Below are 12,345 nucleotides of genomic sequence, written 5' to 3'. Positions count from 1 at the left end.
TATGGTGCTGGAGGAGATTCTTGAGAGTCCCATGGACTGCAAGAAGATCAAACCTCTCCATTCTGAAGGAAATCAGTCCTGAGTGCTCACAGGAAGGACAGATCCTGAAGCTGAGGCTCCAAGACTGCCTGGAAAAGACCCTGATGTTGGGAAAGATGGAGGGCACAAGGAGAAGGGGACGACAGAGGACGAGATGGTGGGACAGTGTTCTTGAAGCTACCAGCATGAGTGTGACCAAACTGCGGGAGGCAGTGGAAGACAGGAGTGCCTGACGTGCTCTGGTCCATGGGGTCATGAAGAGTCAGACACGACTAAATGACTAAACAACAACAAAAATTAATTTCCACTTTCTAAACCAACACAAGAACTGGAAAACGGCCATCCTTTGAAATTCACACTTCTCTGAATTTTGCAATGCCTTTCTCCAGCCAAGGAATACGCATAATAAAAGCATAGGCTAGAGAATGAGATGTCCCTGTTGCCCAACCCTCCCACTCAATGATGCAGGAAATCCAGAGCAAAAACACCCCCAATATATGGCTTGCGTAGGGCGGGGGAGGCCACATTCCCTTTAGATAATCTGTTCCATTGTCAACCTTTGGCTATAGCTTACATATTTTTAATATAGTTTTTTAAAAAAAAACCATGAGCATATGTAAAGTGCATTATGCTATCAATAACAAAAACACATGCAGAAACACAGAGATACACGCTATAGTGTGTTCTGTGGGGTGATGATGGAAGGGGCTCTAAGACAATGAATAAATGCAATTGTCCTTAAGTTGCCACCACAGGGCACTGTTGGAGAGAGAGAGAGAGAGAGAAAGAGAGAGAGAGAGAGAGAGAGAGAGAGAGAGAGAGAGAGAGAGAGAGAGAGCTGCCCTACCCTCTTCCTGCCATGATGTTTACCAAACAGCCAGAGAGCAGACCCACTACAAAGGAAAAGCTCCAGTCGAGACCCTGCCCTAAATTCCATCGCTGGCAGAGGCCAGTGGAAGAGCAGGCCTGGGAAGAGCACACAGGACGATGTTCTGGGAAGGGAGAGGAACAGGCTTGGGGTCTGGATGCTGAACAATATAAAAGGCTTGTCATTCCACAAGGAGGTGTTGCCGGAAAGGCAAGCAGAGGCTCGCCTGGCCATCAGATTGCACAAGATGAAAGTTCCTCCTGCTTGGAAGAAGATCATAGAAACACAGTGTTGTAGAGTTGGGAGGGAAGCCAAGGTCACCCAGTCCGAACTTCTGCAATGCAGGAAACTCAATGAAAGCATCCCATGGCATAAGGCCACCCAATAGCTGGTTAAAAACCAGGAGAGTCCACCACCTCCCAGAGAGTCTGTTCTGCAGTTGACCAGCTCGTGCCCTCAGAAAGTTCTTCCTAATGTCGAGTTTGAATTTCCTTCCTTGTCATTTGAATCCATTGGTTCGGGTCCTGCCCTCTGGAGCAGCAGGAACAAGCAGCTCCATCTTCCATGCGACAGCCCTTCAGATATTTGAAGATGGCTATTGTTTTGCCTCCTCTTGTCCAGGCTAAACATCTTAGTTGTCCTCTGCACACCTTCCAGCTTGTCAACATCCTTCTTGAACTGTGGTTCCCAGAACTGGACAAAGGACTCCAGGTGTAGCCTGACTTTGGCATAATAATGCAGTGCTATTACTTCACTTGATCTGGATACTAGGAAAGTAACCTAGTGGGAAACATACCTCAAGGACCACTTCCCTTTGTATGAACCTATCCAGACCCTGAGGTCATCCCCTGCAGCCCTTCTTTGTGTGCCTCCTCCACGAGAGGTCCAGAGGGCGGCAGCATGAGAATGGGCCTTTTCGGTGGTGGCTCCTGTTTGAGGAATGCTCTCCCCAGGGAGACTCACCTGGCACCTTCATTATACACCTTTAGGTGCCAGGCAAAAATGTTCCTCTTCCACCAGTCCTTTGAAAATACGTTGTGGATGGGGGCATTATTGGGCTGTCTTTGTTTTTATTAATATGCTGTATTTATTGTACTTTTACATTGTGAACCACCCTGAGATCTACAGATATAGGGCTGTATACAGATTTAATAAATAAAAAACCTGAGCTCAAATTCTGACTTGGAGGCAAAGGGATAGCCAGATGCAGAAGGTCAGCAGCAGTAAAGGGAGAGGTGTCAAAAACCAACCTTGATCCCGGCATCTGGATCAGGCCTGAGCCACAGTGCAAAGCTATCCGATCTGGGCCTCATGAGCCAAGGAGCCCCCAGTCAGTCCCTATGGCATCCAAGCACATGGATCTGGTACCCTCTGAGGAACCAAGCTCCTCTGTGTAGGGCAGGGATTGAGTTCCCCATGTTGACATGTGAATTTGTGAAGGGAACTGCCAGAGAGGAGCAGCAGGAGAAGGCATCCTATGCTCAAGCCAGAGTCCAGCTCATTTGAGGCCTTCTGGACCACAAGGATGGTGCTGGAGGAGACTCTGGAGAGTCCCATGGACTGCAAGAAGACCCAACCGATCCATTCTGAAGGAAATCAGCCCTGAGTGCTCACAGGAAGGACAGATCCTGAAGCGGAGGCTCCAATACTTTGGCCACCTCATAAGAAGAGAAGACTCCCTGGAAAAGACCCTGATGTTGGGAAAGATGGAGGGCACAAGGAGAAGGGGACGACAGAGGACGAGATGGTTGGATAATGTTCTTGAAGCTACCAGCATGAGTTTGACCAAACTGTGGGAGGCAGAGGAAGACAGGAGTGACTGGCCTGCTCTGGTCCAGGGGGTCACGAAGAGTCGGACACGACTAAACAACTAAACAACAACAACAAGGACCACAAGGAAGGGGCACAGGCTGGAAGGAGTAAAGACACCTGGAGCTGACCTTGGTGCTGAAACACCTGCCTGCCTTGTCCCACTGTGCCCCATGGGCTTCTCATCGAGAGCAGAGGCAGGAGCCCACTTAAGTCAGGTTTCGTCAACCTCAGTCCTCCAGATATTTTTGGCCTACAACTCCCATGATCCCTTGATAGCAGGACCAGTGGTCAGGGATGGTGGGAATTGTAGTCTCAAAACATCTGGAGGGCCGAGGTTGAGGAAGCCTGACTTAGGTTTTGTTCAGAGTAAAAGTAAAGGGACCCCTAACTGTTAGGTCCAGTTGCGGATGATTCTGGGGTTGCGGCGCTCATCTCGCTTTACTGGCCGAGGGAGCCAGTGTACAGCTTTCGGGTCATGTGGCCAGCATGACTAAGCGCACAGAAACACCATTTACCTTCCCACCAGAGCGGTACCTATTTATCTACTTGCACTTCGTGCTTTCGAACTGCTAGGTTGGCAGGAGCAGGTACCGGGCAATGGGAGCTCACTTCATCGCAGGGATTCGAACCGCCGACCTTCTGATTGGCAAGCCCTAGGCTCTGTGGTTTAACCCACAGCGCCACCCGCGTCCCTTGTTCAGAGTAGGGCTACTGAAATATTAAGCTCTTTCTGCAAGCCAGGATCTCTCTCTCTCCTGCCTTTTATCAAACACTCTAGGCAATCTAAACCTCCATGATGATCCAAGAAGATGGAGTGATGTTGGGGCAAGAGCAGAACATGAATCACACAAGAGGGGCAAACCACACACTGCAGAAGAAGCCCAGAGCAGCATGTGGGAAGACTGACGTGCTCCACAACACCCTCCAACCCGCTCTTAGCCGCTCTTCAAATGTGGCAGAAGCTAAAATTTGGACTGACCTGCAATTTTGGCTGCGCTCAGGAGCAGTCACGTGAATGCTTTTGCTGAACTCTGCGTGGATACACCCAGATTCAACCCACAATCATGGAGCATCCATTTGGTCACGCAAAACCTGACTTCAGCTAGCCATTTCCTCCCCAAAAAGCAAGCATTGTGCAGTTGCAAAGTGCTAAGTATCAGGCAGAGTGAGGTCATCTAGTTACCTCTGCAGCTGTGACATAAGCCAATTTGGAAATCCGGCTTGCTCAAGTGCCTGTTAAATCATTTATCATCATTTTTGCCACACCCATCTTCAAGGATCTTGGCACATCTACCAAATCCATATTCAATCAACTAGCAAAATCCTAGTCAGAGCAAACCAGTGGCGTCCACTTCTCCTTGACTCCTTCAGTCCATTTTGGCTTGATCCATACTCCCTGGCAACTCCAAGGGTCAGCGCTCAAGAAAGTGGGGAACAGATACATGGATCCATGCAAAAATCAGCCCATGGTTCCGGGCATTTTGTGTGTGGCTCCATCAAACGTTCACCCAATTCCATCTGCAGAAAGAAAGGGGAGCTTTCAAAGGAGCAGATCTATTCACTGCCATCTTTTCCTTCCCTGCCTTCTGCTACTTTGCCATTTTTTCCTTAATATCCCACACTTTCGACACAAATTTATGTGATGGAAGTTTATAAAGTGGCATGATAGTAGTTTATAAAATGATGTGTGGCATGGAGAGAATGGATGCAGAAAAGTTTTCTCTCTCTCTCCTAACACTAGAATTCATGGACAGCAGATGAAGCAGAATGTTGGAAGATTCAGGGCATGGAAAAGAATGTCCTTCTTTACAGAATGTGTAGTTGGACTGTGGAACTCTCTCACACAGGAGGCAGTGATGACTGCCAGCCTCAATGGCTTTTAAAAGAGGATTAGACCAGGCTTCTTCAAACTCAACCCTCCAGATGTTTTGAGACTACAATTCCCATCATCCCTGACCTCTGGTCCTGCTAGCAAGGGATCATGGGAGTTGTAGGCCCAAAACATCTGGAGGGTCGAGTTTGAGAAAGCCTGGATTAGACCAATCCATGGCTTTTGATGCCTACGAGCTATGGCAACTGTGCTCTGACTCCACAATTGGAGGGAGCAATCCTTCTAAATCTTCTTCTTCTTTGGCGATCCCTCATTGCTGAGTAAGATTGTCTTCCAAAAACACGGTTTCCAAAAGTGAGTCTGTAAGTGATTGTGGAGGCCAATTCTGCATCCACACGTCCTTCCACAGTGGGCAGGAGTTAATCATGGTGAGGGTTTGCCAGGCGTGCCTTCCTCTTAGTGCATTTCTCCCTTGCGTCCTGAGTTCAAGTGTCTTCAAAGCCCATGACACCTTTGGTCAAGGCTGTTCTCCAACTGGAGCGCTCGCAGGCCAGTGTTCCCCAGTTGTCAGTGTTTATACTACTTTTTAAAGATTTGCCTTGAAAGAGTCTTTCAACGTCTTTTGTTGACCACCAGCATTACGCTTTCCATTTTTAAGTTTGGAATAGAGTAGTTGCTTTGGAAGACAATCATCAGGCATCCACACAACATGACCAGTTCAACAAAGCTGATGTTAAAGAATCATTGCTTCGACACTGGGGATCTTTGCTTCTTCCAATACACTGGTATTAGTTCACCTGTCTTCCCAAGTGATGTGTAAAATGCTGAATACCAGTTACTGGAAACTACAGAAAGGGAGACCTGCTCTTGTGCAGTGTTATTATAGAGATACATAATTTCCAGAGTGATAGGGAGAAAGGTTGTGGAGCACAAGGAGCATCAGGCCGAGTGTGGGCACACTCACAAAGCATTTAAAAAGCATTCTCCAAAAGTAAAAATAGGCTCAAAACAGAGACAGCCTTTTTCCAGGGGCAGGATCCAGACTAGCCCTCATAAACAGGGAAAGGCAGGGTGTGCGTGCATTGCCAGGGTGTGGCCCCAGCATGGAGACAGGTTCTGCCTGAGAATCAGTTGTGAAGCTATGGGATGTTGGGTGGCAACACCCAGGCACAGAGAGGATGGCGGCTTGCTGAGGCAAATAAACCCTGCATCCTATTAATGCTTGCAAATGATACCTTTCCTCAGACCCAGGGAGAAACTGAGTGACGATCCCTTTGCAGAACTCAGATGCAATACGGGGTGTCAGGGAGTGGATTTTAATTACCCTTGCATCAATGTCTCATCCAAAGAACAGAAAAGTCATCTTGGCAGGCTGAGTTGCCATGTTCTCAGATTTTGGGGCATAAGGCAGAGCTTTCCAATGTTTTTGAGTCCACGGCTCCCTTGACCAACTACCTTCTTTCTGCAGCTCCCCTGTGGGGCTCAGGAGCCCAGTTAGGACACCCCTTGCCTGCAGAGCTGGCAGCCTCTCACCCTTTTTCGATACCCTCCCTTGTGGAGTGTGCCCTCTGCCTCCTCTCTCCTCTCTTTCGGAGTCCTCTGGGCAGCCGCTGCTGCTGCCCCGGTCTCTGAGCTGCACCCCCCCCCAACCCAAAGAGAGGTGTTTCCTCACACTGCCCCACAGGACCTAGGACTTGTCTGTCCATTCCCAACATCAAGGGCTGGCAGACTATCTGGCTGGGCTCCCTTGCCTGCTTGCTTGCTTACTCCAAGACCACCTCAGCTCCTGGCAACCAGCACCCCCTGGCCAGCGTCAGAGACACCATTCACCCAGGGAACTTGTAACCAGGGCTGCTGCAAGAAACAGCTGTGCAAGCCTTTGGGAGGCAGAGACTCAAGAGGGCAACAGAGGAAAGCGGGACAGAGGACAGTGTCACCAACAGCACTCCTGACCATCATTCAAGCCACCCAAAGGTGCCATGGCACGCTGGTTGAAAACCACTAGTGTAAGGGACTGTGGCTCAAACCCAAAATCTGTTCCCAAAGCAGTGTGAAACAATAAACAAAGAAAAGCATGTCTCTGAACATGGACAGAGTGTATTACAGAGCCCAGATTGTGTAGCAGTTAGAGGATTGGACTAGGACCTGGCAGATCAGGTTTCAATTCCCCATTCCACCACGAAGCTCACTGGGACATTCACGATCTCTCAGTCTAATCTACCTCACAGGGTTGTTGTGAGCATGAAACAGAGAAGGGGAGAAGTGTGTGCGCATTGCTGAATAGTATCACCGTGTATACATGGGATTTAAAAGCCTCAGTACCTTAGGCCAGACTTTGCAAGTACATTTTCATGGCATCATAGCATAGTAGAACTGGAAGGCACCCCAGGGGTCATCTAGCCCAACGCCTGCAAATGCAGGAATCAAAGCTGTTTCCCCCTCTTCTCATTAGTCATTCAAGCCTCCGAAGTGTCCTTGCCCAATTCCCAAAGGGGAGCCACACCAGCCAGCTGCCCAGTCCAGCTGAAACTGCAGCAAATGCGACACAGGAGCTTCTGGACCTTAAACGCCTCAGAGGCCAGGGATGTGTTTGTGGGCTTGAATCCACATCGCAAGACGTACCCGAGACGCTGGCGGGTGCATGCCCGCTAAAGCTTATGCCACCATGCATTTGTCAACCATTTTGGCTGCCACCTGACGAGTCGGCTTACCAGTTCAGGCAGAGCTCAGCAGGAAACCGTGAGGGATTTGCTGAGCGAAACAAGGTTGCTAATCAGATTGTGGCACCAGCTACAGACACAGGAGCCAGAACAGAGGTGCTTTCTGACGCCCTCAGAATAGCTGAGCAGTTTGACTCTGCTGGGAGCAGGGCTTAATTAAAGATCAGACCCAGCACCACTTTCCAGTGCCAAAGCTCAGTGCTGGGCACTGAGGGACAAACATGGAGGCAAGGATGAGCCTCTGAGGAAGTACAGAGGGTCTTTTTATGACGGAAAGGCCCTGGTCAACCTGGACTCCTTAGCCATCTAGGATCAAGAAGGGTGCCCAGGATCATGTTGCTTCCTTCTGGGCAATGCTTACCCCTAAATCTCTTGCTTTAAAAAATGAGATTATCAGGAGAGGCTTCTGGATCAGACCAGTGGCCCATCTAGGCCAGCATCCTGCTCTCACAGTGGCCAAACAGGTGGCTCTATTGGTGAAACCTGCGAGCTGGATTCTCCCCTCCTGCAGCTTCCAGAGATTGGCATCCCTGAGCACTTAAAAGTAAAGGTAAAGGGACCCCTGACCATTAGGTCCAGTCGTGGCCGACTCTGGGGTTGCGGTGCTCGTCTCGCTTTACTGGCCGAGGGAGCCAGCATACAGCTTCCGGGTCATGTGGCCAGCAGGACTAAGCCGCTTCTGGCGAACCAGAGCAGCGCACGGAAATGCCGTTTGCCTTCCTGCCAGAGCGGTACCTATTTATCTACTTGCACTTTGAGGTGCTTTTGAACTGCTAGGTTGGCAGGAGCAGGGACTGTGCAACGGGAGCTCACCCCGTCACGGGGATTCGAACCACCGACCTTCTGATCAGCAAGTCCTAGGCTCTGTGGTTTAACCCACAATGCCACCTGCGTCCCTGAGCACTTACTGCCCTCCAAAAGTGGAACTAGTAGCCGTCAATAGCCCTCTCCTCCTCCATGAATTTGTCCAATCCTCTTTTAAAGGCATTGAGGTTGGTGATCCTGCAGTGAGTTCCAGTTGTACTATGTGATACATGAAGTAGGACTTTCTTTTGTCTGCCCTCAATCTTCCAACATCCCCCTTTGCTGGAAGTCCCTGAGTCCTAGTGCCAGGAGAGAGGGAGAAAAACTTCTCTCTTTCTCTGTGCTATGCATAAAATGTATTAACTGGAACGGCTGAAGTTGAACTAGAAGAAATCCACAGACTCAAATAATTGTAGTGTTGGAAGGGGCCACCAAGGGTCATCCAGTCCAGCCCCCTGCAGTGCAGGAAACACAGCTAAAGAAGCCCTGACAGATGACCATCCAACCTGTGTTTTAAAAACCTCCAGTGAAGGAGAGTCCATTACTTTCCAAATGATCAAGCACAAACTCTAAATTTTGTGTGGGCACATGTTACGGGGAGATCAATGTGACTGAAACAATAATAATAATAATAATAATAATTTATACCCCGCCCATCTGGCTGGGTTTTCGCAGCCACTCTGGGCGGCTTCCAACAGAATAGTAAAATACAATGACCTATTAAACATTGAAAGCTTCCCTAAACAGGGCTGCCTTCAGATGTCTTCTAAATGTCATATAGTTGTTTATTTCCTTGACATCTGACGGGAGGGTGTTCCACAGGGCGGGCGCCACCACCGAGAAGGCCCTCTGCCTGGTTCCCTGTAACCTCACATCTCGCAGAGAGGGAACCGCCAGAAGGCCCTCGGAGCTGGACCTCAGCTCCAACACTTTGAATTGTGCTTGGAAATGTACTGGGAGCCCGTCGTGTGTCGTCTGTCATTGGGACAGCGGCACAGTAGGAATTTCCCCACTTGGCTGATTGGCTGTTGCCATTTGGGTTTCGCCTGCCGCGTAGCAAATCATCACAACTTGTAAAGCTGCAGATAGGACCTGGTTCGGGAGGCAAAGCTGTGCCGATCCCTCTGTGAAGGGCATTCCTTTAAAGCAGCGGTTCTCAACCTGTGGGTCCCCAGATGTTGTTGGACTACAACTCCCATCACCCCTGAGCTCTGGCCTTCCTAGCTAGGGCTGATGGGAGTTGTAGTTCAACAACATCTGGGGACCCACAGGTTGAGAACCGCTGCTTTAAAGGAATCCAGGGACTCTAATTGGTTTGGTCAACCCCCGGTAGGGGGTTGTGCCTGTGCCTGAGTCCCAGGGAGCATCTGGGGAGTGGACAGAGTCTGCTCCCAGGCTCTTGACCTTCACCAGGTGTTTTACCCTTGGCTGACATATGGTGCGCCCTGGGTCAGCGCTACCTACCGTGGGCATAGGGAGCTAGTTGAACCAGAGCCTATGCAAGCACTCACTTTTCTGTAATCAATAAAGTTGTGGCCTAAATTCTGCCAAAAAACCAAAACCAAAATTTGAGTCAAATGTGTTTTTATTTATGGGGGAGGTCTTGGGATCTGAACACACAACCGGGAATCAGTGTGTGTGATGGGGGGTTTCCCCAACTAAACCCCCTCAAGCTCATACTTATTCCACCCACTCAGGAGAGCTGAGCTGGCAAAAGTACACCAAAACACCCACACAAACACACACACACACACACACACACACACACACGTACCCAAACGCGCACAACAGGAGCAATGCCCAAGCCATGACTTCTGGTTTGGAGAGATTGTGGGCACACCTTGTTCCACTTGCGCACACGCTATCTATCCGCAGGCTGTTGCCTGAATGCCAGATGTGAACTCAGAGACCATTGCGCCCCGCGGAGGGTGAACGGGCACCGCCTAAGTTGTGCGCCCCAATTAATTCCAGCTCTAGCAGCCACGGGATGGGGATCTGGTCGCCTTGCTGGTGCCAAAAAGAAAGCCAGCCAACCGGTTCTTTCTAGGAACAGCATGAAAACACTCACAGGAAACCCTCGCCAAATTCCTAAACCCCAAACTCTGCTAATTGTGTCCACCTTTGCTAAATCGTCTCCCTCCATCCCCCAGAAACAGCGGACTGTGTTCAAGTGCACTTGCCAAGCCAGCCTCAGTATTTAATCAATGCTGACATCTGAACCATCGAGTTGGAAGGGACCCCCCAATGTCATCTAGTCCAACCCCACCCCCTGCAATGTATTAATCTCAGCTAAACAAACCCTGACCAATGGCTGTCCAACCTCAGATTTGGGGTGCACCTGTTTTGGAGTGAGCAAAAGGTATATGGAAAAACCAACATGTCAACTTCTTTCTCATTCAGGGTCTAAAATCATCCATACTGGATCCCAGGGAAGCAGTGATATCTCGTGATTCCGCCTATATCTGCCTCTTTAGAGGTGAAGCAAAACCTTCAGGCGTAGTTGAAGTTCCTCAACATTTCAGTTTGGCTGCTCACATTGCCAGAGGCACATTTTCATGCGAAGGCAGGATATGACTTTAAGAATCAATAAACAGAAAATTTGACATTCAAATTGAAATCATAGATTCAAGGACTGGTAGAGTTGGAAGAGATCCCGAAGGACATCTAGAAGATTGATTATGCAATTGCTCTTAAAATGTGGACAGTTCAAACTTGGGCAAAACAACATCGTACAGTGTTTCTTGAGGGTCTGATTCCAACAAACGTCCCTAGTGAACTCTCATGACCTATCATCTGTTACATATTGTCAAATACAAAATACCATTGCATGTCACCTCTCAAATCTTCTGAAATCGATCTCAAACATTGTCAAATTCTAAACTTCTGTCAAGGACAAATAAGTAACTTGAACTGTGAAAAACGCTACCTGCAAAGAATCCGATTTTCACATGTACACATGTCAGTTTTAGCTCCGTAAAACTCCTGTACTTTTAACAACTGCCCTCTGGAACCTCAACACACATCCCTGGTCAGGGAAGGGAGAATCACAAATAGTTCGGATGAAAAAGTAGTGTGTTTTGGAACTAGACAGATCTCATCAGAGAGGAATGAGTTATGTGAAACTCCAAAGCTGGCTACCATTAAAAAATGATCCAAAATAGATACTACATAATTACTGTCCCCACCCTTGTGAGAAGCAGCCAGAAGGATTTTCAAGCGTATCTTGAACAAAACCTACAACAGGAATTTGCATCCATACCAACAATTTCCTACGTGCCTTAGCAACTGTTTTCTCACTACCAGGAGTCTTTTGCAGAGAAAGGCAGACAGAACAGCGCCCACCTCCACTGAGCAGCCTTGAGAAAGCTGCCACCTGCCAGCCTCAGTTTCTCATCTGTAAAATGGGCATTGTGCTGATCGACCGCACAGAGCTCTTTGTTGTGAACCAGCCTGATACTGATGTGCTAAGGCAATGGTAGCCGAGAAGACAGTCCTGTCTGTGGGGTATGGAGTGCAGTTGGGATGTGGGGACATATGGATGCATACATTTAAGATGTTTGAGCAGTAAAAGAAAGCATTCAAAAGCCAAGTGGCCTTTGAATTAGAAAAGAGCAAAGGACTTCGTTGATGCTCTGGGAAGCCTGAGAAATGCCTCTGTAGCCTGAAAAAAATATTTCCCTGAGTCTGGTTAAGAAGTTTACCCCAGGGAATGCCCAGAGGTAAAGGAATTCTGGAATAAAACCCTAAAGGTTATTAATGACATTTTTAAAGTGAAGCTTTCAATAGACTTTGATTTCATGACAATGGGTATACTTGGAAACAGGGCCATAGAGAAAGGTGACCGGTTTATCTTCAAAGCTATGATATTAGCGGGAAAAGGCAACGATAGCTTTAGGTTGGAAAGATAGAGAAAAATGGACAGTAGAGGCATGGGATAGTTATTTGTTTGAACTTATTCAGCCGGACATTGTCGCAGTTATGTCACAGGAAACAACGTGGAAGGTCAAATCCACCACGGTCAGGAACAGATAGAACCCCTATCTTCAATGGATAAAAACTACTGGAACAAAAGACGTTCGGTGGAAACTAACGACGCTGTGCCCGTGGCTGAGGATAATAGTTTGAACCCTTCCAATGGATATGGCGGGGGTGGGGGGGGAAGGAAAGGAAAAAATTGTACGGGAAATTTAGAATTGGAAGGAGATAATATGATGCATGTAAAAATCCCAAATTCGAATAAAACTTCAAAAAAAAAGTTTTCCCCAGTGAAA

The 12,345-nt window shown here is 48.4% G+C and overlaps 1 protein-coding gene across 1 annotated transcript in view; it reads right to left on the bottom strand.

The window, feature by feature from the left end:
* CLDN1 (claudin 1) overlaps positions 1-12,345 on the bottom strand; it is a 28,270-nt gene that overhangs the window by 15,049 nt on the left and 876 nt on the right. The window lies entirely within an intron of this gene.

The sequence above is a fragment of the Podarcis melisellensis genome (assembly GCF_964234715.1).
Source record: "Podarcis melisellensis genome assembly, chromosome: 5".
Classification (NCBI taxonomy): Eukaryota; Metazoa; Chordata; class Lepidosauria; order Squamata; family Lacertidae; genus Podarcis; species Podarcis melisellensis.
This window is presented reverse-complemented; position numbering and strand designations above follow the sequence as displayed.